This window comes from Typopeltis vanoorti, chromosome 18, assembly GCF_054136105.1.
Source record: "Typopeltis vanoorti isolate ZY-2024b chromosome 18, IOZ_Tvanoo_1.0, whole genome shotgun sequence".
NCBI classification, from domain to species: domain Eukaryota; kingdom Metazoa; phylum Arthropoda; class Arachnida; order Uropygi; family Thelyphonidae; genus Typopeltis; species Typopeltis vanoorti.
In genome coordinates, this window is record NC_143566.1 from 65,650,496 (window position 1) to 65,663,062 (window position 12,567).

A 12,567-nucleotide genomic window follows, 5' to 3' on the forward strand; every position below is an offset into this window, starting at 1 on the left:
TATCACTCCCTCTTTCTCCTGTTTACCCGTTTACCTGCCTGCAGTCTGCAAATTCTCAATCTGTCCTCATAATCTGTATTCCAAAATCCTGATATCATTTTTGATATTCTCCTTTGCACTCTCTCCACTGAAACCAATGGAGAGAGAGACCTGCGCACAATAGTTTAAGTGTGGTCTTATCAGGGCCTTGTAAAGAAGCAAAACGACTTCCTTATCTTTACAGTCAAGGTTCGTTTCAGCATTGCGATTATTCTCTGAGTTGTATTTGCAATTTTTGTTATATGACCCTTGAACATCAACTTCCTGTCTACTAAAACTCCACGATCCCTAGCCTCACCAATTTCTTCAAGCATGATACTTTCCACCAATATAATACGACATTGGGTATCTAATGAAACCAAAGTGCATGACGTTACATTTATTAACACTGAAACGACATCCATTTTCCCATGCCCACAATTCCAACCTATTCAAAATATTCTACAAAGACTGCATATCAGCAGCATTCCTGATTACTCTACCTATCTATGCATCAACAGCAAATAGCTGTATGTTGCTTGTCAGATCCTTCCCAATATCATTAATGTACAGATTGAATAACAGTGGACCAAGCACTGATCCTTGTGCTATACCGCTTGTTACCTTAAACCTTGTAGACTCAGATCTCTCATATACCAATTTTTGATATCTGTCAGTCAGCCATCCTCTTATTCACACCAATATTTTATAATCCAAATCCATATTCTCCAATTTATGCAAGTCTTCCATGTTGTATTCTGTCAAAAGCCGTAGTTAAATCCAAATATCATGGTGTAATCCATTCCCCTTGTCTAGTTCAATGGTAACATTGTTATAGAATGTGAGCAAGTTGCTAAAACATGACCTTCCCTTAGTAAACCCATGCTGTTCACTGCAAAGTAGAGATTCTCTGTCAACCCATTTCTGAATGCGAGCTCTGACCAACCTTTCCAAAATCTCCACCACCTCAGGTACTGATTGGTCGATAGCTGGATACATCGGTCTTTGCACCACCCTTGTGCAATGGGATTAGCGTGCATTATTTCCACTCCTGTGGAATCGTCCCTGTTCTGAGTGTTCAGCCAGTTCATTGAACACTCCTTTAGCATCCGTGCTGATATCCCACCAGTTCCTATTGCAGAATTGTATGCAGTTTGTACAACAGCTCTAATACTTCCTCCTCATCCACACGAGTTTCCTCATATGGTGAAGAGATATACGTATCCTAATATAACTATACCCTATAATTTATTATATATTTGTAATATTTTTACATTCCTTTTGATACACAAATTCTTTCAGTAATGTGTATTCTTTGTGAGTAATATATTTTCCAACATTCTGCGTTACTTTCTTTCGGACTCTAAATATGTCTCCAGTTTTAAAGAAATCAAAATTGTTTCTCAAATTGCAAATTTGAGGGAAATTTTAATCTCTTTGTGACTGGGTATTTAGTGAAAGAGTTTCAATTTTTTTCGCCTCCAAATATTTGGTTTCTAAATTATGTTGGAAATTATTATTTCGAAATATTGTTGAAATACGGAGCTGTGTGATTTCTTGATTTCTCTTAGCTTTAGAGGTTACTTTGCGGAAATGAACTCATCTGACTAATCTCCGCCACAGGTGGAAATTGATGAGTTCTGATCCTTTCAAGGTTTTCTCGCAGGCTACTAATATCGCTACAAAAAGAATAGAAGATTGCGATATTCTTGTAATGAGGGTTAGGGATATTTGATCACACGTAATTCATGAAAATGTGAAAGAAATGCTCCACGAAAATACTTTTGCAAAGTATATAAAATTAGAAAAAAATGTTATGGCAATTAATGATATTTTTTAATAGCCAGTTTATTCATAAATAGTTTCTGGTATCAAACATATTTCACTTAACGTTCATTAAGCAAGGTAGTGATATTACATGTATTGGAAAAACACATGTGTTACGGAAATAATCATTTCGTGTGTAAAATTATGGATAATCGCCTTATTCATGCAGTAATCCGTAGCAAACATTTGCTGAGTCATTAACCTTCTTCCACAAGAAGCGAGTGAAGAGATTTCGTAACCCGGAGGTGTGTAACTACACTTAAGTAGAAAACCATACTTTTCAGAAAGCACACGTTTGTCGTCTTGTAGCCACAGCACGATCCCAGCAAACCCGTTTTGCATAGCGCGATCGTTAAGTTTCAATGCCTGCATAATCTAATTGTGTAGATAAGCACATGATATATTACTCTGTGTCAGCTAGCGAAGATGCAGCGACCTTCTGACTGTGAGAAGTATTTTGAAAGTACACCTCCTTTTAAGACGTCAAAATTTATACATTAATATTGTTTTAAGGCAGATATAAATCGTCTCTCTCTCTCTCTCTCTCTCTCACACACACACACACTTTACAAAGCTCGCAGTCTCGTTTGATTAAAAATTAAACGGGATATTTCTTTTTAAAAGCAATGTTCTTTAAATGGAGTCACAGCTACAATTTTGAGAGTATATTCTGTCCACCGCTCTGTGAAATTCTACGAATGCTTAACAGGACTGAATTTCGCTGTTTAATTGTGTCTTTTGTGGGCCACAATTAGCAGGCAACCACAATTTTATGGCATTTTATATCGTGTCCAAAAGCCTTCTGATGAGTTCAGTCCATCAGTTTCTTTGTACCAGAGGGACTCTGACAAAAGAGCAAAGAACTTTTGCTTCCAGAGCCTACTTTCCTAGTTAACAAAATAGCCACTCGAGAAACTCGATTTTCTCGAGTATTCGAGAGAGAGGGATTCACCTTGCTTGCTGCAGTTGAATGATTCGGGAACCAACAGAAAAACAGCTTAGAAAAATGTTTCTCTCGTCGGCAACAAGAATCAAACCTACACTAGTCTTCCTGCTGGCAGGCTAACATTATAGAGCCGAAAATGTTGTCACGAGGCTACACAGGCACGAAAATACAACCAATAAATTCGTTCTGAACGCCAGCTACTATACAGGATCGGAACTAACGATAATGTATTCGGAGGATTCTCGATCAGTTCGTGATGAATCTCACTACTAACCTATAATCCAGGTGAGTGTGGAGAAAGTTTGAATAATGGAGTATGTGTGTGGGGGGGGGGGATACATCGAGAAGCGATAATGTAGTGGATTGAATGCATTCATTGTAATTTCAGATAAAAAGTGATAATCCCAATCGATATTTAGTAAAGAAACTAGTAACTCAAACAGACCTCAACAATACACCAAGATTAAATTCCAGCCGTGATAAAGGTGTAGCGTGTCTTCATTCTTCAAAGTAGTCTTACTTTTTTCTGACAGAAATCGCACTTCTCGCTCTCATCTCATTCCCCCAAACTGCGTACTTCTTTTCAGAATCTTCTGCTTTCAAAGTTGTATCATCATTGACTCGAAGGTAGAGATAACAAATATGGAATCTCGTCTGTCTCGAAATTTCCTTGAATCATTCCATTCGCTTCATGTGCTACCTCCTCCATTTCACAACTCAGCAGATCACTGAAATCGTTTACGTTCTTTTCTCGAAACAAGGCCAACAGCACCCAAGCTACTCCATTAATAGTAATTTTCTTCCAATGTGCACGTCCAACTGGTTGTTGTTTGGAAATACACATAGCAGAAGTAACTAAGGCCTTGGAGGCTGGTGTAGTGTATCTGTTACTTATGTGCGCGCGCGAGCGCGTGTGTGGGTGGGGGGGCGGTTCTTATGATGGCCGACATGTCTTTTTTGCGGGATTAAAAACTCTTTTACCGTCCTGCGAGACCAGCTAGCTCGCCTTCAGTCTATGTCCAAACACTAAAGTTCATGAGGCGTGTGTATTGTCTACCATTTACTTGTGTCTTCTCTGAGAGCGGATAACTCACCTAAAGCTTAAAAGTCTTTATATTCCTTGCATCTCAACCGATTGAACTATAACAGATCATTTAGAATATTTTTAAACTTCTTAACCTTTGTTTCCCATTTTTTTTAATTTATTTTTTATAGCCCCCTCGTGTCGCACGTGCAAAAGGATTGTTAGCTTCGTCTGTAATACTACTGAATTTTTCTTCAAAGAGTAAATCCATATCAGGCTAAACAACAAGTACTCTGTTTCTAACAGAGGTCTCTCGGTTTGACAATGACTATCTTTTCAATACTGACTATATGCCAATATCGAAAATAAAGCATACTACTCACATTTTTATTGCATATCACTTCTCTCACTCTCTCCTTTTTTAAACATTTTTCTTTTATAATGTGAATCCCACCTACGAAAAGCGGGAAAAATAACTATCACGGTCAAAATACGAATTAGATCATCCGAAAACCCTAATCCAGACACAAACCATGGAACTTTTGCAAACCATTACAGGCCTCTCTATGCAGGGCGGTGGTCGCATAAGGATTCATAACAAAAATGAAATTCCTTTTCGATCCAGTTTTTTTATGTGGTTACCACTCACGAAAGGTTATTAGTAAACCTACATTTGTACCGTGGACGGGCTAAGGATATCTCTCTCTCTCCCCCTCCATTTTTATAAATTTCATCATTTTTTTTATTTTATCACATATCATTATATTTTTTATCATTATAAAAAAAAAAAAATATATATATATATATATACAGGGTGTTCGGGATAAATTTGACAGTTTCGTAAGGAAAAAGAAAATCTTCTTTGTATCTATTAAATTTAATGAATTGACAAAAAAACATTACAGGCAGAGTTAATTACAATACTATCAACAAGATTTACTCAAAATAACCACCATTAGCATCGATCACAGCTTCAATTCTGCTTCGGAACCTCGAACAAGCTGATGCTACAGTCTCCCTGGGAAGGGCCGCAAAAACTGTTTTAATTTTATCCATTAACTGGGCTTTTGTATTACTGGAAGTGCGATTGGTGTCTTTTTCAACTGCGCCCCATACAAAATAATCCATGGGGTTAAGGTCTGGGGAGTTTGGAGGCCAAACATTTGGACTGGTGAAGTCGTAGAAATTTTCAGACAACCATTTTTGACTTTTCCCAGAGGTGTGGCAAGGGGCCGAATCCTGCTGCCATACATACGGCCTACCATTGCCTACCCTTGTTATCCAGTGCTTGACTACAGTTAGCAACTCCACGAACAAAGCCCGAATTCCAATGCCAGGGTTCTTCAACACCTGTTCCTGCAGATTTGCGAGGAATTCTGCTGTACGAACGCAATCAGATCGTCTGCTAGGGATCTTTCTTCTTGCTACATCCTCGTAGTCACCATTGCAAGTCTCTAGTTCATGCCTGATTGTTTTTACTGTATTCAGGGAGCATTGGGCAGCAGTCGTAATATCCTTATTTTGATGGCGGGCACGAATCATCATGATACAAGTTATTCTCTTCCATGATTCAGGTGGGTTCCAGCTATCCATCCTTTCTGACATCTTGTATATGAATGAAGAAGGGTCCAAACTTTTAAATGAAGAGAAGTGTTTGTTAATACATGTAACTTACGGAAAAATATAATTAATTATAAATATGTCAAATTTATCCCGAACACCCTGTATATATATATATATATATATATATATATATATATATATATATATATATATATATATATATATATATTGTAAATTTCTTATTTTTATTTAGTCCGGAAAACCCTCTAATCTAGAACTCAAACATGAAACTTTTTTCAAGCCACTTCATGCCTCCAATAAACGGGGAGACAACATGCCTCCATACTACTGTTATTTAACGGTAAGATTAGAAAGCTTATCTATTTGGATCCCCCACCAACAAAAACTTAATCCTGCCAGTTCTTGAAGGAAAAAAAAAAAAATCCATCCCAACTATTAGTCTTGATGTCCAAGGAGAGAAAGACAAGAAAAGTCTCTCTTCTTAGAAAAGCTCGAATATCTCTTGGCATGAACACAACGCATATACTGTTACTGCACATTCCACAAATCTTGCATCGTTACGTATATTTAGATAAAGCGGTGAAATTTGGACTCTCTTCCTCTCATCGTTGTTTAGCTGAACTAGAATCCACCAGTAAACGTCCATCGTCCATTCGCAATTTCTGGTGATAACTATTCTGCATTTATACCCTACTATTTATGTTCTAGGGAGCAAGTTCCCCCCATCAGAAATCCCAAATTATTATAACCTCTAAATTATTAGGAGCCATGTTGAAGTAGATCGTTTTTCAATTCGCTTTCTCAGATTAGGAATATTCCTAAATTTAGTTTAGGAAAAACGATCGAGTACAAACAATCTCAAAACAAAAGTAAAACAAAACAATCTCAAAACAAAAGTAAAATCAGCGTTAATTTGTAATTCCAATGTAATATGTTACAGCACTCCTGTATTTCCGTATTCTTAAATATATTATTATTATTATTATTATTATTATTATTATTATTATTATTATTATTATTATTATTATTATTATTATTCTCACGATGAGCAATAAAAAAGGAGCAGTATCTTCCAAAAAATTCAGATGTTCCAGCACGTGCTCCTGTTATTTAACAGGGGCACGTGCTGGAATACAGCTGGAAAACAACAATACAGCGTATTGTTGTCACATCACAGTACTTCCAGGAAATTAGCTGCACAAGAATGTATGCCACAAAAACGAAATAAGTGCCGAAAAATCCCACTGCCATCTACTGGTCAAGTGATGAACTACTATTATATTTTCTACGTATTTGCTTGCATGACTACAGAAGTGTTAATCGTCTGAGACAAAAATAAAAGAAATTAAAATAATAATAATAATAATAATAATAACAAATAAATAAAAACAAGAAATCTAAAAACCATTAATCGAACAACAGTTAACCGAAAACAGTATACATCGAAAGCAATTCCTCGGAAAAACAACTCGCCAAACAGCGATTAACTGAACAGAAAAATAATCCAAAAAAAATCTATAAATTATCCAACCTATATTTACCTATAAAGGCAAACATTATATAAAGAGTTTTTATACAGCAAAGGGAGCACCTTAGCCACATAGCATACTCTAAGTTTTTTTGTTTATTTATATTTATGCACAAAAATATGTGCCGGGAATATTAGTACTCAGCAATTCAAAATTCTAAAGTTTAATGTATTTATATTCGTAAATCGTGAAGAGACGTTTAATTTCCATTCCCTGTCCTTTTTGCGTGCGTGTGAGGCTTGACAGAACAAATACATATGGCTACTGTGCAGTAAACATTAATGCTATAGTCCGTTCAGACAGTGAGAAATTGACGTACACAAAGACACAAGGGAAATTACTTAATTCCTGTTATGCGATTTACTAGCCTGCTTCCTTCAAGTCATTAGCTGGAACGACAGCCCATGAAAGAGGAATATTTTTGTTTCTTCTGTGGTTACCTTTGTTTACACTCACTGTTTCTTACACTTACTGTCTTCTCCGCTGCCTCTTGAACAGAACTACTATAGCAAAGGTAGTTAAGATTTTCATGGGTCAGTCAAGTAAACACGGGAATAGGATAAAGAGAAGCAGAGAACGATTTGTTTTGCAAAACACATTAGTGTGACGTATGGAATCAAATGCATCATTGCTTTTCAATACTGCATTATTTACTCAAGATTTCTGATGAATATTTCTTACGGGTTTACTAATCGTAGTTTAGTCCCTCGTGTTTTTTTAAAAAAATACTATTTTTCAACAAAACAAAAATGTCTCAGTTATTTAAACTTTGTGCGAGTTATATTGGATAATCATACCGAATAAAACAGATAAATGAAATACGCCACAAGATTTTATGAGCCTCTTCAGCTGCAGTTAATTTACAGAACAGTATTTTACGCGCGCGCACACACACACACACACTGCGATGAATTTGCGCCGTTACATCAGGTGAGAAATACGAAGAAAATTGAGGCAATAAACATAAGCGCTGTGTATGACGAGAGTTGCGATGATGGCCGCCTCGATAGAGTAACTTGAGCACCCTCATTTTTCTCACAATCTTGACGAAGTGATGAGGATATTACTACAAAGCCTTTCTTTGTCATTAACAAAGACTTCACTGACTGGTATAAAAAAAAAAAAAAAAAAAGGAAAAAAGTGTTCGTTTTCGGTCGAGCAGTCGGCAGGCACGGGTGGGTGTAATCCGCTTTTGTTGGAGTGTACAATTCAATCACAACGCCTCATGCTTTGCCGGAAGCAATCAAGTAATTTGTTGTTAATTTTGAGCACACTATTGAACATGATTTCCAATTAACCTCATCCTTCACTTGTATTGTCAAATTCCAAATGTGGTTTTGTGGTTCGTAGCAAGTGCAATTTGTTCTTTTTTTGCATTTTTTTTCTCCCAAATCAAATCTATTTGACTTTTTTTTAATACGTTTGTCACTTTCTATTAAAACCAAACTTGCTCAGTTTATATTTTCTTTAATTTATTTCCGTTTAATATTACTGTTGAATTATAACTTACGTCATTTAAAACTAAAATTAAGCAAGATTGGTTTTGTACTAATACGCAGTTATGTCATAATATAAATAAATAATATATATATAATAAAAATATGTCATAAATCAGATATGATTGTTTTGATAACACACAATGCATCGCTGCAATACCTTTGATGTTTTTTTTTTAAATTCTAATCGAACTCAATCATTAGACTTAATGCAGATCAGATCATGCCAGTGGCGACAGGAAATATATATAAAAAAAAATCACGATATAGTATGGCAACAGTTCAACTAGTAAAAGAACATAAATAAGGTGCTTATTTTTCACAAATGATATATAACAGCATTATGTGTAGATGGAAGAATAATGATGATAATAATAAAACGTTTCTCTGTTTCAAGACCAGGGAATAATACCTTGAGAAGATGCCGATGTCTATCTAGCAATATCTTCAAATGTTCTTCATCTTCTAAATACCAAGTAAAATCTAATCACTCTCACTTCTCAATTACAAAAATTTATCCTCTCAAACCACTTTCCTCTCAGAAATAATTAGTCAACTAGAGAACAGCTGAACTTAGTTCCAAAAACAAGATTTAATAGTGTGTGTGCTACACGAAGGTTCTCACCCATATATAGACACATATAAGGTTCTCACCCATATATAGACACATATATATATGGACTAGATTTCAAATAAGTGAAGGGCGTTTAATTTTTACTTTCTTCAGTCCTTGAAACTTTATTTTCATTTCCTATCTTATGGGGAAAAAACTACACAGGGATTTATTGTTGCTACATTTCCCTTTCTTTGTGGTCTTCCGCATCCCTCCAATGGCATGTATCTTAAACAAGTGCCCCACATATCCAATACAGGGCGGGTAACATTGTGACATTTCCGTATGCGTTTGGAAACTAGTTTTCTTTTGTGAATTTCAATAAACGTAAAAAAACCGTGAACAAAAGTCCTTTGAGAGGACTGACGATGTCCAAGTTGTGAAATCAGGAAGAGGAATAATAGAGGCTCCATTTATCAAATTTCAAATTGAAGATATCAATTATATTTAATTTGCATTGAACATCAATAAACGGTGAGTATGTGCTCTTAATAATGCAGTACAACCAGAATGACAAGTTATGAAATCAGTCGAATTTTGATTTCCGAGAATATCGTATGCAAAACTTCCGTGAATAAAAGAATAACTAGATGTCAAGAGTTACTGACATGAATACTTTTCTGAATTCAATAAAATATGAATCAAAATAAAATGAAATAGTCAAACTAGCACTTTTTATGCGCAAAGAATTACAGTGAAACATTCGCATTTGCGGTGTTACGTAACAAATTGAAATTCCTACGAATTCGAAGCGTAGGTACACGCCTACACATCTCCTGTAATTGCTTTATTTGTAACTTAGATTTGTTTTCTTCCGTGAAATGAATATGTGAAATATATAAACACAGTAAGGAATTAACTAATTAATAATATAAAGCTTTATTACACTAATTAATGCAACATGTTCTCCAATTGTGGTACTATATTTTTTCTTCATTACTGGCCCTTCCGCTGTCACTGCTTTAAATACAAATAATAAAATTAAACATAAAAATCCTCTATGCCTCTTTTATTCCTCAAAGAAAATCATTGCCATTCCTTATCATCAACTTTATGCAAACTGTAGGACCTTTTTCATCGCTTGAAGATTAGTGTACCTCTAGCTGGCATGCCTAGGCGAAAGCCACACACAAACATGACAGACAACTATTGCCATCTCCTGTTCCTAAAGCATTAATGTCATGTGAGCTTCATGGTCCAATTTTTTGGGCTGTGATTAGAAATAGGTTTCTTATACTATTATACGGTCATGGCCTTCACTTCAATACAGAGTAATCAAAATTGAAGTATCCCTGTTTAAAGAATTGTGGAGCGTCATCAGTGATCCAAATGCTGCGAAACTTTCAAAGAATACATTGAGTCACGCGGAAGCGATATCTGAGGAAAAGAAAAATTGTTCCAAAATTCTACACCAAGGAACGTTGTAAACACCAAGATACAGTAATCCCTCGATTAATGCGCTCCCAATTAGTGCGTCATTTTTTTTCGATATCCAAACTCGATTAGTGCGCCTCTAAAATTCGATTAGTGCGCCTATCTTAAAAATAAATGTTACAGATTTTAAAAATTTTCTATCTATACATTTTTATGGCTAACTATTTTAAAAAATCGCTCGCCAGAATGAAATAATTTAGTTACCGATTTAAAAGATTTTGCAAAGTTATTTTTAATGGCATATTACACTACTTCCATGTACACTATGTTCAAAATTTTTACTGCCAAAATTTATGTCGTCTGCTATAGTACGCCCAAAAATTCGAGACCCTTCGACAATTGTGCGCATGTCACAAAAATGAGAATCCATTCCGATAATAGGGTAATCAATCTATCTCCTGGGATGAGTTGTTTATTATTACACGTCGGAAAATTAACTTCTCTTTTATGATCATTATAGTTTTTAAAGTGGTGACTATTTTGCTTGTATAACAATTGGGCAATTTTAAATTTTATAAAAAAAACGTGATTTCGCGTGTTGGCGACCAATTCGTACGTCATTCATTTCTTTTTCCCCCCTCAGTGATAACGTCCAAGAGTTAATTAAATCTCTTTCTGAAGAATTGAGTGATTCCGACCTGCTAAATTTAGATGCACAGCGAGAAGATCCCGAAGAATATGAAGAAACTTTAACCACTGATAGTCAGCCAAAAGAGATTTCACAGGAACAATTTGAAAATATTTTTCATAAAATCGAAGTTTTTAAAGAAGCAATGCTTAGAGGCTGACCCTGATGAAGAGAGAAGCAGTAAAATTTGCAGAAGGGTAGAAGAGGCAACAGGGTCATACCGTCGGTTGTATGAAAAAAAAAAAAAAAAATTCCCACCAAACTACGTTAGCTCAATTCTTTGTTAAGAAGTCGAATAATAAAATTTATATTCTGAATATGTTTTATTGTCTTTCAGCTTCATGGTTTTCCTTTAACTAGGCCCTGAGACATACCCTAATTCTTTTATAAAAAAAATTAAGAGTCAAAAAGGAAATCTGAGGAACGAATTATACTTTTTCCCATAGGTTATTATATTCGATTAGTGCGTTTTCGATTAATGCACCTGTTTTAAAGAACACATTAGGCGCACTAATTGAGGGATTTCCGTATAGTGGCGCTCGGATGCCGTAGAATCTACGGCAACCGAATCTACGCCGTTCAGCACTATCTACGTCGTAGATAGTGCTGAACGGCAGTGGAGTCTGCCTTCAGATTTGCAGTCGCTTTTTATTTTTCTTAGGTTTTTACTAATTGTTATACATTACGGGATATTTTTTTCTTCCACTAGAGTGGGATCTTTAGCCATACAATCTTTGTTATAACATTTTACTAACTTTACACTAAGCCGGTCGGCTTAGAGAGTCTATTTTTGTTTCTTCCTTTTTTTACGCAGATTAAAAATGAGTAAAATGATTCCAGTCCCTCCCAAGACCAAGAACGCTAGGAACAGACGTGCCAGGGCGTGAAGAACCGAGAGTCTTAACAAAAGTGTTAAAAGAGATAATCGGAACACAGAACACCTAGTCCTTCACTCCATATAGAGGTGGAAAGTTTTCATCGTGGTGAAGAATATGGATTCGAGAGAATGTTTAGAAGTTTTAGAAGTTTCTTTGTACAAGGGAACCATCACACCAGTAATGGTAGAAAGCCAAGTGCGAACTTTCAAAATAGATAGGTTCCCGATGACATGTTAATGTCATCGGGAACCTATCTATTTTTCCCGAAGTGGGGAAAAGTAAGCAACATAAAACGTTGAATTTCCAAAGCAGATCCGACTTGGTTCTCCGGAGAAGTAACCTTTACTATGGACATGAGGTTACCTGTGCCCAACTTAGTTAATATCGGAACGGCAGGAGTAATGGTAAACTACCCCGGAGAGGCTACAACAACAGCTCCACTCGCCACCTAATTAACGGATACTTATCTAACCCTATTACCATCCAGAAAGGGATCAAACAAGGATGTCTTCTCAGCCCCCTTTCTTTTTGCTTGGTCCTTGAGCCTTTTCTACAGGCAGTCAAGAACTCTCGTGCCGTTAGAGAAATAC

General features: G+C 35.9%; 1 protein-coding gene across 1 annotated transcript in view; it reads right to left on the reverse strand.

Annotated features, from left to right (window-relative positions):
- The window catches only part of LOC150096725 (uncharacterized), a 460,240-nt gene that overhangs the window by 19,424 nt on the left and 428,249 nt on the right, over positions 1–12,567 (reverse strand). The window lies entirely within an intron of this gene.